Source organism: Lathyrus oleraceus, chromosome 5, assembly GCF_024323335.1.
Source record: "Lathyrus oleraceus cultivar Zhongwan6 chromosome 5, CAAS_Psat_ZW6_1.0, whole genome shotgun sequence".
In the NCBI taxonomy this organism is placed as follows: domain Eukaryota; kingdom Viridiplantae; phylum Streptophyta; class Magnoliopsida; order Fabales; family Fabaceae; genus Lathyrus; species Lathyrus oleraceus.
This window is the reverse complement of record NC_066583.1, coordinates 338,932,955-338,948,379: the sequence shown is the minus strand read 5'-3', so window position 1 is coordinate 338,948,379 and position 15,425 is coordinate 338,932,955. Positions and strand designations below refer to the sequence as shown.

The 15,425-nt window shown below is 38.0% G+C and overlaps 1 long non-coding RNA gene across 1 annotated transcript in view; it reads right to left on the bottom strand.

Moving 5' to 3' along the window:
* LOC127084492 (uncharacterized) overlaps positions 1-8,580 on the bottom strand; it is a 40,344-nt gene extending 31,764 nt beyond the window's left edge. Inside the window, exons 1-2 of the long non-coding RNA XR_007788722.1 lie at positions 8,257-8,580; positions 7,894-8,145 (exon numbers count right to left, since the gene is read on the bottom strand). This is a non-coding gene — a long non-coding RNA (uncharacterized LOC127084492). The remainder of the gene's footprint in view (positions 1-7,893; positions 8,146-8,256) is intronic.
* Between the last annotated feature and the right edge of the window lie 6,845 nt (positions 8,581-15,425).

Sequence of the window (15,425 nt, the reverse complement as noted above, 5' to 3'; positions counted from 1 at the left end):
GTAGAAAACTAATAAAAAGATCAGAGAGTCTGGGTAAGGGGTAAATTACGCAATGGGAAGGTGTTAGGCACCCACTACGTCCTAGGTACTCCTAGGGAGCCCTTTTCACACTTGTTGTAAAAGATTGTTATTTGTTATGACATAAAGATTGTGCAAACATGATTGGAATGATGAGAAAAGAATGTACAAGTTAGTTATTTTTGTGTTATTGGGTTCGAACGGATGAACCCGTTGCCTACGTACCTTCCATCAAAGGTAAGGATCAGAACGCCGTAGTTCGGCTAAAAGATTTCCAAAAGTTGGTGGATTCAGTTTTAAACACAAGCACTGAGGCTTTTCATTATCAATGGGAGAACACTCGACCAAAAACAACATCCACCACGCGAGGATAGCTTCGACGTACTAAAGGGGTTAGCCCTGTTTGAAGTACGGAAGTCTTACTGTCGACTCACTAAGGATAGGCAAGATTTACATCAACCACAAAGATAATTGAAGCCTATGGCTAATGCATGAAAAGATTAATGGACAAAGCCAAAACAAGTGAATGAGTGAAGTTAATTGATTGTGATTATGAAAGTGAAGTCAAAGTATGATTAAGATTGATTCAAAGAAGTATTATGAAATGGAGTTTTGAAAAAAGTCAAGGACTTGGGTCCAGGTTTTTAGTTTGAAAAGCATGAAGATGTTTGCACAACACTTATGTCAAGTTTGAAAGATAAAGTGTGAAAAGGTTTAGGACATAATGAATGATGAATGGATGAGGATGGATAGTAAAACTTCTTAGAAGGTTCACTTCTTGAGATCATATGGGAGATGATTCAAGTGTGTCCTTTGGAATAGCAATGGATAATAATAAACAAACAAAGCAAAGAAAGGCGGATACCGGATGCCAATCAATGGTCTTATACCAATCTCCTAAAACAAAACGGGATATCAGAGGCCACTCAATGGACTTACACTAATCTCCACAGGCAAAGAAATAAAAGGCGGATACCGGATACCAATAGATGGATTTACACCAGTCTCCTAAAACAGAAATGGATATCAGATGCCACTCAATGGTCTTATACTAATCTCCTCAAAAGAAAAACAAAGAATGAAACATGGAAGTCAACTGCCAATCTATCTGGACTTAGGTTAACTCCACAGTATGGTCCTAGGAAATCCAATGCCACATTACAGGGACTTACAATGGATCCTCACATACAAGAACAAAAGCAACAATATGATCACAGGAATGCAAATGCCAACTTACAGGGACTTATAATTGCAACCTCTCATACAAACAGATAAAACAAACTATGATCACAGGAAAGCAGATGCCAACTTACAGGGACTTATAACTGCAACCTCACATACAAATCAAACAGATCAAATTATGATCACAGGATAACAGATGCCAACTTACAGGGACTTATAACTGTATCCTCACATACAAACAGACAAAACAATGAGCAGAGATAAGATGAGTGGCCAAGGTGATGGTCTTATACTCACTTCCATATCATAGGAGCAATGGCCAAAGCAATGGACTTACAATTGTCCTCAATGGGTAAACAGCAATGATAATATCACAAAGACAAATGAGATGATTATGCATTGATGAGCAATTAATGATGACGAGTGCACAAAGCATGAAAGCAAACATGTGTATATGAAGCAATCAATCAATCAATCAATATCAAACAGCACACTCTATAGCCAAACAAGGGGGCTCACACAAGAGGGTTTGACTTTAAAAGTCCACTGTAATGGGTGAAGGTCGCTCTTAACCTGGCCATTGAGGGGCTCAGGTGAAGCAGATGAATAGGAAATGAGGGGTGTGCCTCATTGCTTCAATCTCATATCAGAGAGAGCATCAAAGAAAGTGTGGGAGTTCAGAAAGTAGGAACTCTCTCCACATTATTGACTCGATTAGATCTTGGGTATTTATCTCATTGCTTCAACCATGTAATGGGAGCAAAGAGAGGACACACTGAATAGTGGGGGATAGATTGCTTATCCCTATCTTCCACCAATTGCCTCAAATGAGGACTTTTCCTGCTTAGGACAAATTTAAACAAACACAGGCATTGCCTCTTAAGGAGGACTTCAGACAGTTTGCCCGGTCAAATAACAGACCGGGTCTCCAGACTACATGAAGAAGAAGTATTTATACCTCAAAGCAAATGCTAAAAAGCAAAGCAAGCAAGTTCAGAGAACTTAAGCAACTAAAGTACCTGCAAAAGTCAGACCAATTAGTAAACAGCTCAACAGTCAAAATCAAAAGGAAATAACCCAATAGGCAACCACAGAGGGACCAATTGTGCAAGGCACAAAGACTCAAGCATATGAGTCACCTACAAAACAAAGGTTAGCACAATATATAATTCAACTCAAACAAATTTGAATGGTCCTCAAGGCATTGGTGCTTAACCTGAAACAGATGAACTCAACATAAGCTTAGAAGACCACTAGGACTAGCCTAGGGTCAAAGATGAAAGAAAAAGTCAAGGCAGCAAGGGAAAGTCAACCCAAACCAAGTCTAAACATTCAAGAAGTAATCTCAATTGGATTCAAACTCAAATCATGCATCAATGTCATTTCATGCACAAATGAATGCAAAGCATGGCAAGAGAAAGCACAAATAGGTCAACAGCAAGACTTCATTCAAAAGTCAACTCAAACAATCTCAAAAATTATGAAATAAATCACACTCAATCCTAACATCTAACATGGTATACATGTAAAATTTCATGGCATTTGGATGAGAGGAAAGGCAGTCAATGAAATCATGAAGTCAAACCAAATTCAAGTAAGCATGGTGAAAGTCAACAAGCATGGGTCAACTTCAAAAAATCATATCAATTTGAAAACAGAAGAGAAATGAATGAGATTAACACCAATGCAAAGCTTGAGATGTCTAGTTATCACATATGAAATTTCATGATCATACAATAAGATTTGAGAATTTCACAAAAGATTTGGCAAGGCATAGCACAAAAAGTCAACAAATGACCAAGTATGGAAGAAAATTCTCAATCAAATGGAAAACAGCAAGATTAATTCCAGGAAAATTCATATACAAACTAGACATATGAAGGATGATTCATGAAAAATTTGGGGTCAATTGGATGTAAGGAAGCATGTGAACAAAAATTGGGAAAATACATGATCATGGTATAGCACCAAATGTAACACATAACTCCAGAAAATCATAACTCTCAATCCACAAATGATAAATGCACAAACTTTATATGGAAATGAAGGTCAATGTGTCTAGTTTCACCACAAAAAATTTCAAAGGCATTGGATATAACATGAGTATTTCACAAAAGGAATGGCACAATGTATCATTTTGGCATACATGTGGGAAAATCAATTATCATTAAAAATCCAGCCAATGGAAAATTAATTAAAATTCACCATAAAATAGAGGACACATTCATGAGTTTAATGCAAAAAATCTCACAATTTTTGGAGTTAAAATGAATTAAAAATGAATTGTGGAAGTTGATGAACATTTGGATGAAATATGAGCAAATGGCATGGAGAATTGGTCAACATGAGAGTCAACAGTGGCATTTTTGAAATTAGGCGCCCCACTAATCTAAACTGCAGCGTTTTGATGGGGGAAATGAAATGTTCCTATTGGCTCTCAGCCAATGGAACAGTGGACACGGCCAATAGCTCAAATTTCTGAGTTTTTCTCATAAACCCTTAGGGTTTTACAGCATACATGGCATATGGCAATCAATAGCAACACAAAAACTTGACTAGCATACAACAGCATTCATTCAGCAACATATAACCACACAAACTTCATGCGAATTCTGGGCAACAACAGCAACATGGTTTATGCAGCCTGGCTATACACTCATGTTCATCATTAACAAACAACATTCCACCAAAGTCACACAACAGCATCATCTTCTCATGATCTTAATCATCGAACAACAATCGAAACAAGCAAATCACATAACAGTACATAAACAGCATGGTTCTATGATTTGAGAAACAACAGCATTCATCACTTTTATCACAACAGCAATGGACCAAAACAATCATGAGAAAATTCTGGTTTTTTCACATAAACCCTTAGGGTTTCTAACAGCAGCCAAAGCATTGCTCAATGTTATCATTATCATGAAACAAAACAAACAACAGCATAGCATTGGTATCATGTTCAGCTTCATCAATCAATCAAAACCAACAGCAACATGTAGCAAGCAACCAACATCATACAACACAGTCATACGGATTTTTCTAGACACATTCAAAACAGCAGCAAGGTTTCAGCATGGCAGCTCATGTTGTCACCCATATCAAAACAAAATGACTCGACCAAACATACATCAGCATGGCATTATCACTCAAATGTACACAACTCAAGAACACCAACATCAACAATCAAAACAAAGCAAATATTAATCATGAAAACAAATCTGGACAGGGCAGGTTCAAGCAACAACAGCAAACAGCATCATTTTTCTCAAAATCGACATGAACAAATGTGCCCAGAAGTTAACACCATGCACAACAATAGCTTCAGCAAGCCAAATACAAGCACAATCCACTAACCAAATTCATTTACTCGAGCACATGACAGAGAGATACACAAAAACAAGTTTGAGCGTAAAACTTCAAAACCATATTTCTCTTAACACAATGGATCATTTTAAGCAAGCAAATGCTCATTGGAAACAGCATGAAGTGGACTATCATAAGCAGGTCATCATTTTGAGAAAAGGGTTGGTCGAAAATCCTACCTGATTTGAAGAAACTGATGATACAGTGTTGCTTTGGTCGATTCAAACTCAAACAGACCTTCCTCGTGCTCTACAATGATAGATCCTTGAAGTTTGTTAGCTCAGCAACTCTTGTTTTTCTTCGAAACTTGATTCACCATTGGAAGTAGCTTGAGGAAAACAGAACCAAGGCAAGCTTTACAGCAAGGAAATGATGGTGAAAATGGACTCAAAACGCTGTTCAAGTGGTGAAGGAAACAAGAACTTGTTGTGGTTTGTGATGGTTTGCTCAGAATATCACCTTTTGCAAAAATGCACAATGAGGGAATGAGAGGATTTTCGTGTGGCTGCAGCTCTAGGGTTTTTGAAAATGAACAGCAAAATGGTTTATATGCATCTGTTTAACCTTACTAATCCAAGTGCTAAACTAGTTTTATGTAAAATGAATCAAATGCCAAAAATGCTAAGTGTGAGCAAATGGAAATGGTGGGTGTGTTTGACTGCACGATTGGGCTGGGCACAGGCTGCTAGCAGACCATATTTTTGCTGTTTGTAATTTGTACTTGAATTGCCAGCTTGCCTTGTTTAAATGAAACCAATTTGCACATTTTGTCCATTTTGCAATTTGGTCCATAATGGTGATGTAATGGTGCAATGAACATGGTTTAAGGCTTGGAACAAGTTTCAAATGTGATTTAAAACATTTCCCAATTGGCAAAAATGAGAAAAAGTCAAAAGATCAAAAAGTCAACTTTGAGTCAAACTTTGATTTTAAATGAAAAGGTCCAAAAAGGCCATTTTGATTGGTAAGGTTTTAGGTCATGAAATTTATATTTTTGGAAAGAGGATGAAAAATGTGGTTTGTAGGAAAAAACCCCACCAAATTTGGCCTTATGGTTTGAGAGATATGGCTTGTTGAAGTTCAAAAATTGGTGAAAATGATTTGATCATATCTTGACAACCACACATGGGATTTGAGAGTTCTTGGACTTTTTGAAAATGGGAGAACAAGATCTTCAACTTTCATGTTGGGCAAAAATTCATTTGAAGCTTGTAACATGATGTAAGTTTGAGATCAAGAAGTTTCCATTTTTGGCAGTTGAAATTACAGGTCCACTTTCTACTTCTGGAAAATTTTCTGATTGACTTGATTTTCTTCCATGATGAGGTTTGACATGATATTTGAGGCTTATGCAAGCATGAATGAGCTCCTTCAAATCAATTCTATCCATCAAATCTCTGATTAAATCAACTGTTGACCAAGTTTGACTGTCTGTTGACTTTTTCTAGGGTTTTGAATGATTGAACTTCTTCTGATGAATTCCAAACCCTAATTCCTTGAGAACTTGACTTCAAATGATGTCTCAAGTTGTATGAACTCTTGATTATTGATCATGGTGCCCAAATTCTGCAAGAATGGCCACCATCCATCGCTTTGACTGATCAATGACTGACTTTGACCTAATTGTTGATGATTGCTTCCACTGCAAGCAACAAGGTTAGACTGACAATATTTTTGTACTTTTTGAATGATAAACATATGAAAGCAAAGATATACAAATGCAAAGTATGCTTGGTGATCAAGAAACAAACCACAAGGCAAATCACCCACTAGGAGGGAAGCTAAGGCATGCAATGATCCTTGAGGTTATGATATATGAATGATATGGGCCATGAGGGATCTTAGGGCCCAAAATTGGGGTCTTACAGGTACTCAGGCCGATTTTCACCGTACCAGACGGATTCTTCTTTTGAGATTGCTTCTTTGCCGATTCTGACAGGCATTGTTAATTATTTCATAGGGATTCAGGATCAAAATCCAGGTCTTCTTAATATTTAACCATCTCCCACTATGATCATATGAAGAACGTCCTGCTTCATATTCTCTAGTTGAAGACGCTTAAATAGGGGCAACTGTCATACTCCGATTTTGGTCCTGAATTTTTTATGTTTTTTATTTTTGTTTAGCATGCTTGGCCTAACCTTACTTTGGTTTTATATGAGGATTGGTCTTGATCCAAAGTCATGGTGTTGTTCATGTGATTGTTAATGCACATATGGTCTTGGTCATCTGAACAACCAAGCTTCTTGTGTTTCAAGCCACTTGCTAGTCATGTTATTGGTTCATGGATACTATGTCAAAACCCTGACCTTATGGTCTCATTTCATGGCCTTGTTCATGTGCATTATCAGTCAAGTTATTTTTCAAAAGTCAAACATTCAAGTCATAAGACAAAACAATTTGGAAACCAACTTCAAACCATTTGTTAATCCATTTCAATCTATTTCATGTCATTGTAAACCATTACATTTGATTCTACACAAGAAAATACAAGTCTTGACAATTTTTGACCAATTGTTGACTTTGGTCAACAGTTGACTTTTTGGTCAACATTGACCAAAGTCACCCAAAATCCAAAAACTCTAAAATTGCACCATAACCATTTATTCAATGTCCATTTACAAAGAAACTACAAAGAAAATTGAATTTTGACCATTTTGTTGACTTTGGTCAACAGTTGACTTTTTGGTCAACTTTGACCAAAGTTAACCTTCCTATTTTTGACCCTCTTAAACCTAATCTAATCCGTTTTAGCCTTGATTCACCATCCAAGAGTCTTGTGTGATGAGTTTGACTTTGTATCTTCTTGGCCAAGTAACTTATCTCATGTTAACCTCATGTGCAACTTGTCTTGAATTGTCATTTTGGCTTGGCCAACCATTGGTTCTGCATTGCTAAGCAAGGTCCTGCAACTACTATAACCAAGCATTACAACCACATTAGATATTGCACTTGCATTGGCCAAGCATTAATGTTGCAACCAAAACCATTCACCACAAGTCAACACCAATTTATGAGCCTGCAACAAATCTGCTTCAAGCTCAAGCCAGATATGCATAATCCTTGTAGTGAATACTTGTCATTTGCTCAAGTGCTGCAAGAGGACATCAACACTAGTCACACACCATGAGATACATACCAACATGACTTTAAATGTGCAAGGCATCACAGGTCAGCAACATTATTCCAAGGTCTGCAATGCCAGGTCGATCATGAATGTGCCAACAGCAATGTCATGTTATATGAAACCAAATTGAAGAGTGGTTTATCTTGCTGCAACCATGAGGAGAAAACCAAAGCAGCATAATAATGGATCAATGAAACCTGCAGACCACAACATGTTTGCAACAATTCATCACAAATCCTGTCAAAAAGTTATTGATTCTTACATGTGTCAATGCTAAACAACAGCCTTCTGCAACCATGTAAAACCTGTATCAAGTTGATACCAAGTCTATCAAACCAATAACCCAATGCCACTGAACCTGTAGAGAATTCCATGCTAATCCATTATTCTGCTGCACCATTCAACTCATGACTCCTGTAACAATACTCTGTTATCAACACACCATCAGCCTGCAAGTAAACCCAACCAAAAAAACTAGTTAGCTGCATGTGAAGGTTGAAGCCAAACCATGATCATTGGATTTTCCTGCAGCAAAATCAGTGTGAACATAATCCAACTACCATTTCAGGTTCCGCTTCAAACAGTGGAAACACTAATTTGGGCGCTGGGGTTGTTTTGAATTCACAGTTACCGCTTCCTTTGCCCTCTGTTACTACTCTGGCTCAAACTGCTCCCAGATATCCATCTGCACAGATGCAAAGTAAAGGGCAAATTGGAAAGTCACAAACTGGAGCTGGGACCTCTCGGCGTAGGGGAAAGAACCAAGCAATAATGTCATCTCCTGTTCCGGTTGTTTTAGGTCTTCTGGGCAGGGATCCAACTTATAATTTACCGACTTCATCTGGCGTTGTATCAGGCGATAAAGCCAGTGAATTAAAAAACCCGCAGGAGAGCAATGTTCAAGAATCAAAATGTATCATCCAAGATCAAGCATCACAGAGTAATCAGGATTTAAAATCATCGGAAGGATCAGATGATTTAGCCAAGCAGGCAGAGATCCTGCCTTCATGTAAAGATAGTACAGTCAATTCTCCAGGGCGAGATTTAGATAAGGGAATGAAAATTTATCTGTCACATCAATGCCTATTACTGAGGTTACAAAAGATCAATATACAGATAATAAAGCTCATCAAACAGTTGTAGGTTTAACAACTTCCCCTTTGGTTGTCGACCCTCTAACCAATTCCTCGACCGGTATTGCAACTACAGAAAGCATTAGTCAATCTGTAGATCCTGTGGCTGCAAAGATTGTTCCCAGTACATTAAGCACTGTTCTTCCTTCGGCACCAGGCTCTGAATCCAATCCAAGCACACATGAATCTGTGTCAGTCAAAAGGCAAGGTCGTAAAATTCAAAACAGATTGGAAGCACACCAACAAGGCCACGAGAAAATCAAACCAATGCTCCATTTTTTTTCACTGCAGTAACACAAATTAGTCCAAGTCGGTTAAATTCCAAGAAAACATCCCAATTTGGCATAGAGACAAAAATGAAGAAGAAAGGGTGAGTTCAGAATACCGTTTTCGGTTTTAGCATTAAACAAGCCAATCCAAACTGAGCGCATCAGAAAGGAGGTTACAGAGATACTCTTTTGGAAGAAGGGACCAATTCGAAACCCTAAGCTGGGAGATAAATAGAGAGAGCAAATCAGTAAAAAAGGAGGAATTAACGACAGAAAAACTTGGAGGCGGAAAATCTCAAACAAAACCCTAAAATCCCAAAATCGATTACCTGGATTGGGAGGCCAGCTTCTTCACGCCTTTCACCACCGTCGTGACACTTTGTAAGAACTTCTCCTTTTTTCCTTTTATCCTTTTCATATGCTTGTTAATGGAGATATCGTGAGAGTTGAGAGAGAGTGTTTCTTTGAGATTGTGAGCTGAGAGAGCGTTTGAGTGAGATTGAGAGTTAGGAGCGCGCTTGAGAGAGAAGTGTAAGGTTGGGAGAGAAGAAAGAGCGTGAGGGCGATACCGAGAGAAGAGAGAGCGAAGGAGTGAGTTTGGGAAAGAGAGATTCGTGAGATGGAGAGGACGAGGAGGAAGGCCTCTGTTACTATTCCCATTTATTTTTCTTTAATTTGTTTTATACAGAATAAGTTTTGAAAAAAAACATTAAAGATTTTGTTTAAACTTCCTAAGTAGTTAATAAGTATTTACACCTTTTCAATTCATATTCCCATTGAAAAACCCAACAGCCAGGCGGCTGGGTTTCTTTGGTAATCCAACAGACCCTTGCTATTTGTTATTTTAGTTTCTTTTTTTCATTTTTTGTTCCAATCTAGTAGGGTTTATATATTTAGGTTGTTATTTAAATGATAACTAATGATAAATGGCCTAGTGGAGAGAGGGTAGTTTCATAATCTTAAGTGGAGAGGGTTCAATACTCATGTGTAGCATTTTTTTTTGGCATTTTATTTCTTTTAGCTATGTTATTTTCTTTTAGCTATTTTATTTTCTTTTAGCATTTTCATTTCTTTTTTATGTTTATGCCTTTATTATACTCATAGTTTCATTTGTTAATAATGCAAATTTATTTTCTTTTAATTTCATCATTCATTCAAAACCATTTTTAAACTTATAAAAATCATATTTTTCTCGATTTAATATCGAGCCCATTTTCACACCCTTGTAAGTCGATTGCTTTTTAAGCATCGCCATCAACCTCACATAGCTTACTCTTGGGCTTTCTTACAATGAGCCGGTTCTCTTGCACTTACACTCATATTTCGAGTCATTTTGTTGTTTGGGCCCGATTTAATTATTTCATGATTTTTGACAACCCCCATTCATAACAAATGTATCCCTCTCCCATGAAATGTATAATATTTATTCTTTCATTCTTTATTCATATGTTAATACAAGAATTAAAATGAACATTCGATAACCATTTCAAAGCAAGATCAAAACCTCGATCCAATGTCGAGTAATCATTTTTCAAAACCTAACAGAACCAGCACGTATTCATCCACCCTTTTGTAAGTCGATTGCTTTATGCATCGCCATCAACCTTGTAAGTCGATTGCTTTATGCATCGCCATCAACCTTGTAAGTCGATTGCTTCATGCATCGCCATCTACCCTTATCCCTAACACTTCTCCTTGCTCCACTCGTCAACTCTTGTTCCGATTAGGTAGCACCCATTAGATAGAACCCTTTGTATGATAACATAGGTAAGATTCCCATATCCTTTTGTATGATAACATAGGTAAGATTCCCATATCCTTTTGTATGATAACATAGGTAAGATTCCCATATCCTTTTGTATGATAACATAGGTAGGATTCCCATATTTCTTTTGTATGATAACGTTAGGTAGATATTCCCATTTGTAAATCCTAAACACCTAAGTACATATTGCATGACAACTCTAGGGCAGAGCTTCCCCACTTCTAGACCTTTCCGAGCGTCTCCGATCTTGTGGCATGTAGTCTGTAACACCCTTCTAAATACCCCAATAATTAATTAATTCAACAAAATATAAATCAGAGTAGATATGCAATTTAAGGGTGTCACACTTGACACTTCACACCATTTTCCAAATAACTGGTCATACTCATTTATTTATCAAAATAAAACATTGCACAATACGCAACGGAATAAAATCCAACAATGAACAAAACATGTAACACATTACATGTAAAACTTGTTCAACAACCACAATTGAAAACAAAGTAAACATCCTGTCCCGATGTTACATCTACCAGAGCATGACCCACTAAGGAACTACACTAGACTCCAAGCACTAGCTTTTACTCAATCACTGCTCGTTACCTGAAACATAGTTGTAAGGGTGAGTTCCTCAATCGATATAATAAGCATTATAAAATATCATGTAATGCTAAGTAAATTAACACATTTCATCACCCTAATCATATCACACATTCAGCAACGGCAACATCAACTCATAATCATACTCAACACAACACAACACAAAACACACGTATAATATTGGAATACATCCATTCATATTATACGTCATACATACATTATGCAATGAGACTCCATGCATGCGGTACCGACTATTCGTGAACATATAGTTCAACCTTACCGATCAAATCCAGATACGGCTACCAAGCTCACTAGTCCCACTCATTTGAGACCTAGTGACTCACATCACTAATTCCTCACCATGGGAATTAGCTACCACCCCAAGGGCTATGCTATGCACGCTAAATCACCTAGCATGCAAACATCAACAACAATCCACAATAATTCACTCACTAATTCCTCACCATGGGAATTAGCTACCACCATAAAGGCCATATTATGCACACTAAATCACCTAGCATGCAACCATCAACAATCCACAATGGACATATGCTCACACTCTAAGCCATAAACAGTCCATTCACAATAGCATACATAATAGATATATTCACAACATTATGCACACCATCATACATCATCAATACAATTATCACAGAATCATATTATGTCACGCCACATAATCAATCACAGTATTAGCACACTCTACTAATACCTACACTGCTCAAAACAACGGGAAATTGATCCCTCCTATATCATACACCAATACAGGCCAATCATCAATTGTTCACAATATTTAAAATATCAGTTTTTCTATTTTTCAAACAGTGTTAACCGGTTAACGCCCTGGGTTAACCGGTTAACGCAACACAGAACACGCTTCCTAGCACATTTTAACGGTGTTAACCGGTTAACACCCTGGGTTAACCGGTTAACGCAAGACAGACAGCAATATTTCACAATTCATAACAGTGTTAACCGGTTAACACCCTGGGTTAACCGGTTAACGCAAGATAGAAAGCTGTTCCTGCGCTAACACGAAGCAGAATGCAGAATTCTCCGCATTTTCCTCCGTTGGAGGACTTCCGGACCTCCGATTCCAATTCCGTAAAAAGCTACACGTTCGGAAAATCACAACTCACCCAAATATAGATTCAATTACAGCTTTAACATAACTTATTCATCACAAATTTTTCAGCATTCATCATCCCAATTAGGGTCAATTCAACGGCTTATTACTACCCATTACATGTTAACCCATAATACCCATTAAACGACGATAAACCCCCCTTACCTGAGTTAATCCGGCAATCCTTTATCTTCAAGCTCTTCCTTCTTCAACCTTCTTCTCCTGCTCTTCCTTTTTGCCCTTTCTCCACTTTTCGGTCGCTTTCCCTTTTCACGTGAAAAAACCTTTCTTTACCAAATGGAACTCTCTTTATATATATTCCAACTTTATATTCCAATAATAATAATTCCAAATAATAATCCAATTATTTAATTAAATTAATAAATATATTATTAACTTAAATTAAATAATTATCATATTTTATCGGGGTGTTACAACTCTTCCCCACTAAAAGAGTTTTCGTCCTCGAAAACATACCTCAAGCGAATAACTCCGGATAAGACTCCTTCATCTGACTCTCAAGTTCCCAAGTCACATTGCCACCTGCTGGTCCTCCCCAAGCTACCTTTACCAAAGCAATCTCTTTACCCCGCAACTGCTTCAACTCTCGATCCTCTATCCTCATAGGTGATGTTTCAACAGTCAGGTTATCTCTCACCTGTACATCATCTACTTGGACCACATGCGACGGATCAGGAATGTACCTCCTCAACTGAGACACATGAAAAACCTCATGCAAATTCGCAAGTGACGGCGGTAAAGCGATACGATAGGCTACCTCCCCTATCCTCTCCAAAATCTGATAAGGACCAATAAATCGAGGTGTCAACTTCTTCGACTTCAAAGCTCGACCAACCCCAGTTATCGGAGTAACACGAAGAAACACATGATCTCCCTCTTGAAACTCAAGTGACTTCCTCCTCTTGTCGTGATAACTCTTCTGACGACTCTGAGCAATCCTCATCTTCTCCTGAATCATCTTAATCTTTTCCGTAGTTTGTTGAACAATCTCTGGTCCAACCACAGCACTCTCACCGGACTCATACCAACATAAAGGTGTCCGACATCTCCTACCATACAAAGCTTCAAACGGTGCCATACCAATGCTCGAATGAAAACTATTGTTGTAGGTAAACTCAATCAAAGGTAAATAACAATCCCAAGCACCTCCCTTTTCCAAAGCACAAGCCCTCAAAAGATCCTCCAGTGACTGAATCGTCCTCTCAGTCTGACCATCAGTCTGCGGATGATATGCAGAACTCAATCTCAGCTTAGTTCCCAAAGCCCTCTGCAAACCTTCCCAGAACTTCGATGTAAATCTAGGATCTCTGTCCGAAACAATACTCGACGGAATACCATGCAAACTTACAATTTTCTCAATATACAACTCAGCTAATCTCTCTAACGGATAATCCATTCTGATCGGAATGAAATGAGCCGATTTTGTCAATCTGTCAACAATCACCCAAATAGCTTCAAAATTCTTAATTGTCCTCGGTAAACCAGCAACAAAATCCATACTGATACTATCCCACTTCCACTCTGGAATAGCTAACGGTTGCATTAGCCCAGATGGCTTCTGATGCTCAATCTTTGACTTCTGACAAGTCAAACAGGAATAAACAAAACTCGCAATTTCTCTTTTCATTCCCGGCCACCAAAATAACTTTTTCAAATCATGATACATCTTCGTAGCCCCAGGATGAATACTCAGGCCACTACGATGTCCTTCCTCAAGAATACTCTTCTTAAGTTCGGTAACATCCGGAATACACACCCGATTACCAAATTTCAAAACACCATTCTCATCAACTCTGAATTCACCACCTTGACCTTGATTCACTAGAGTCAACTTATCAACCAAAAGCACATCGGATTTCTGACCCTCTCTAATCTCATCCAGAATACCACTCGTTAACTTCAACATTCCCAATTTAACACTATTGTGAGTACTCTCACACACCAAACTCAAGTCTCTAAACTGCTCAATCAAATCCAATTCCTTAACCATTAACATAGACATATGCAATGATTTCCGACTCAATGCATCAGCCACTACGTTTGCTTTACCCGGATGGTAATTCAAACCAAAGTCATAATCCTTCAGAAACTCTAACCATCTCCTCTGTCTCATATTCAGCTCTTTCTGATCAAACAAATACTTTAAACTTTTATGGTCACTGAAAACCTCAAATCTTGACCCGTACAAGTAATGCCTCCATAACTTCAGAACAAATACCACAGCTGCCAACTCTAAATCGTGTGTCGGATAGTTCCCCTCATGAACCTTCAGTTGTCTCGAAGCATAAGCTACAACCTGCTTATTCTGCATCAAAACACCACCCAAACCCAACAATGAAGCATCACAGTAAACCTCAAATGGTTCCGATGGACTCGGTAATATCAGAATAGGAGCAGTAGTTAACCTTCTCTTTAACTCTTGGAAACCTTCTTCACACTTTGAGTCCCAAACAAATGCTTGCCCCTTTCTAGTCAACATCGTCAACGGTAACGCCAACTTAGAAAATCCCTCAATGAATTTCCTATAATAACCTGCAAGTCCAAGAAAACTCCTTATCTCAGAAACTGACTTCGGAGCTTCCCACTTAGATACCGCTTCTATCTTAGAAGGATCAACAACAACACCACCTCTTGAAATCACATGACCAAGGAAACTAACCTCTTCCAACCAAAATTCACACTTAGACAGTTTAGCAAATAACTTCTTTTCTCGTAGAACTCCTAAAACCACTCTCAAATGTTCAACATGCTCTTCTTCAGATTTCGAATACACCAAAATATCGTCAATAAACACCACAACAAACTTGTCTAGGTA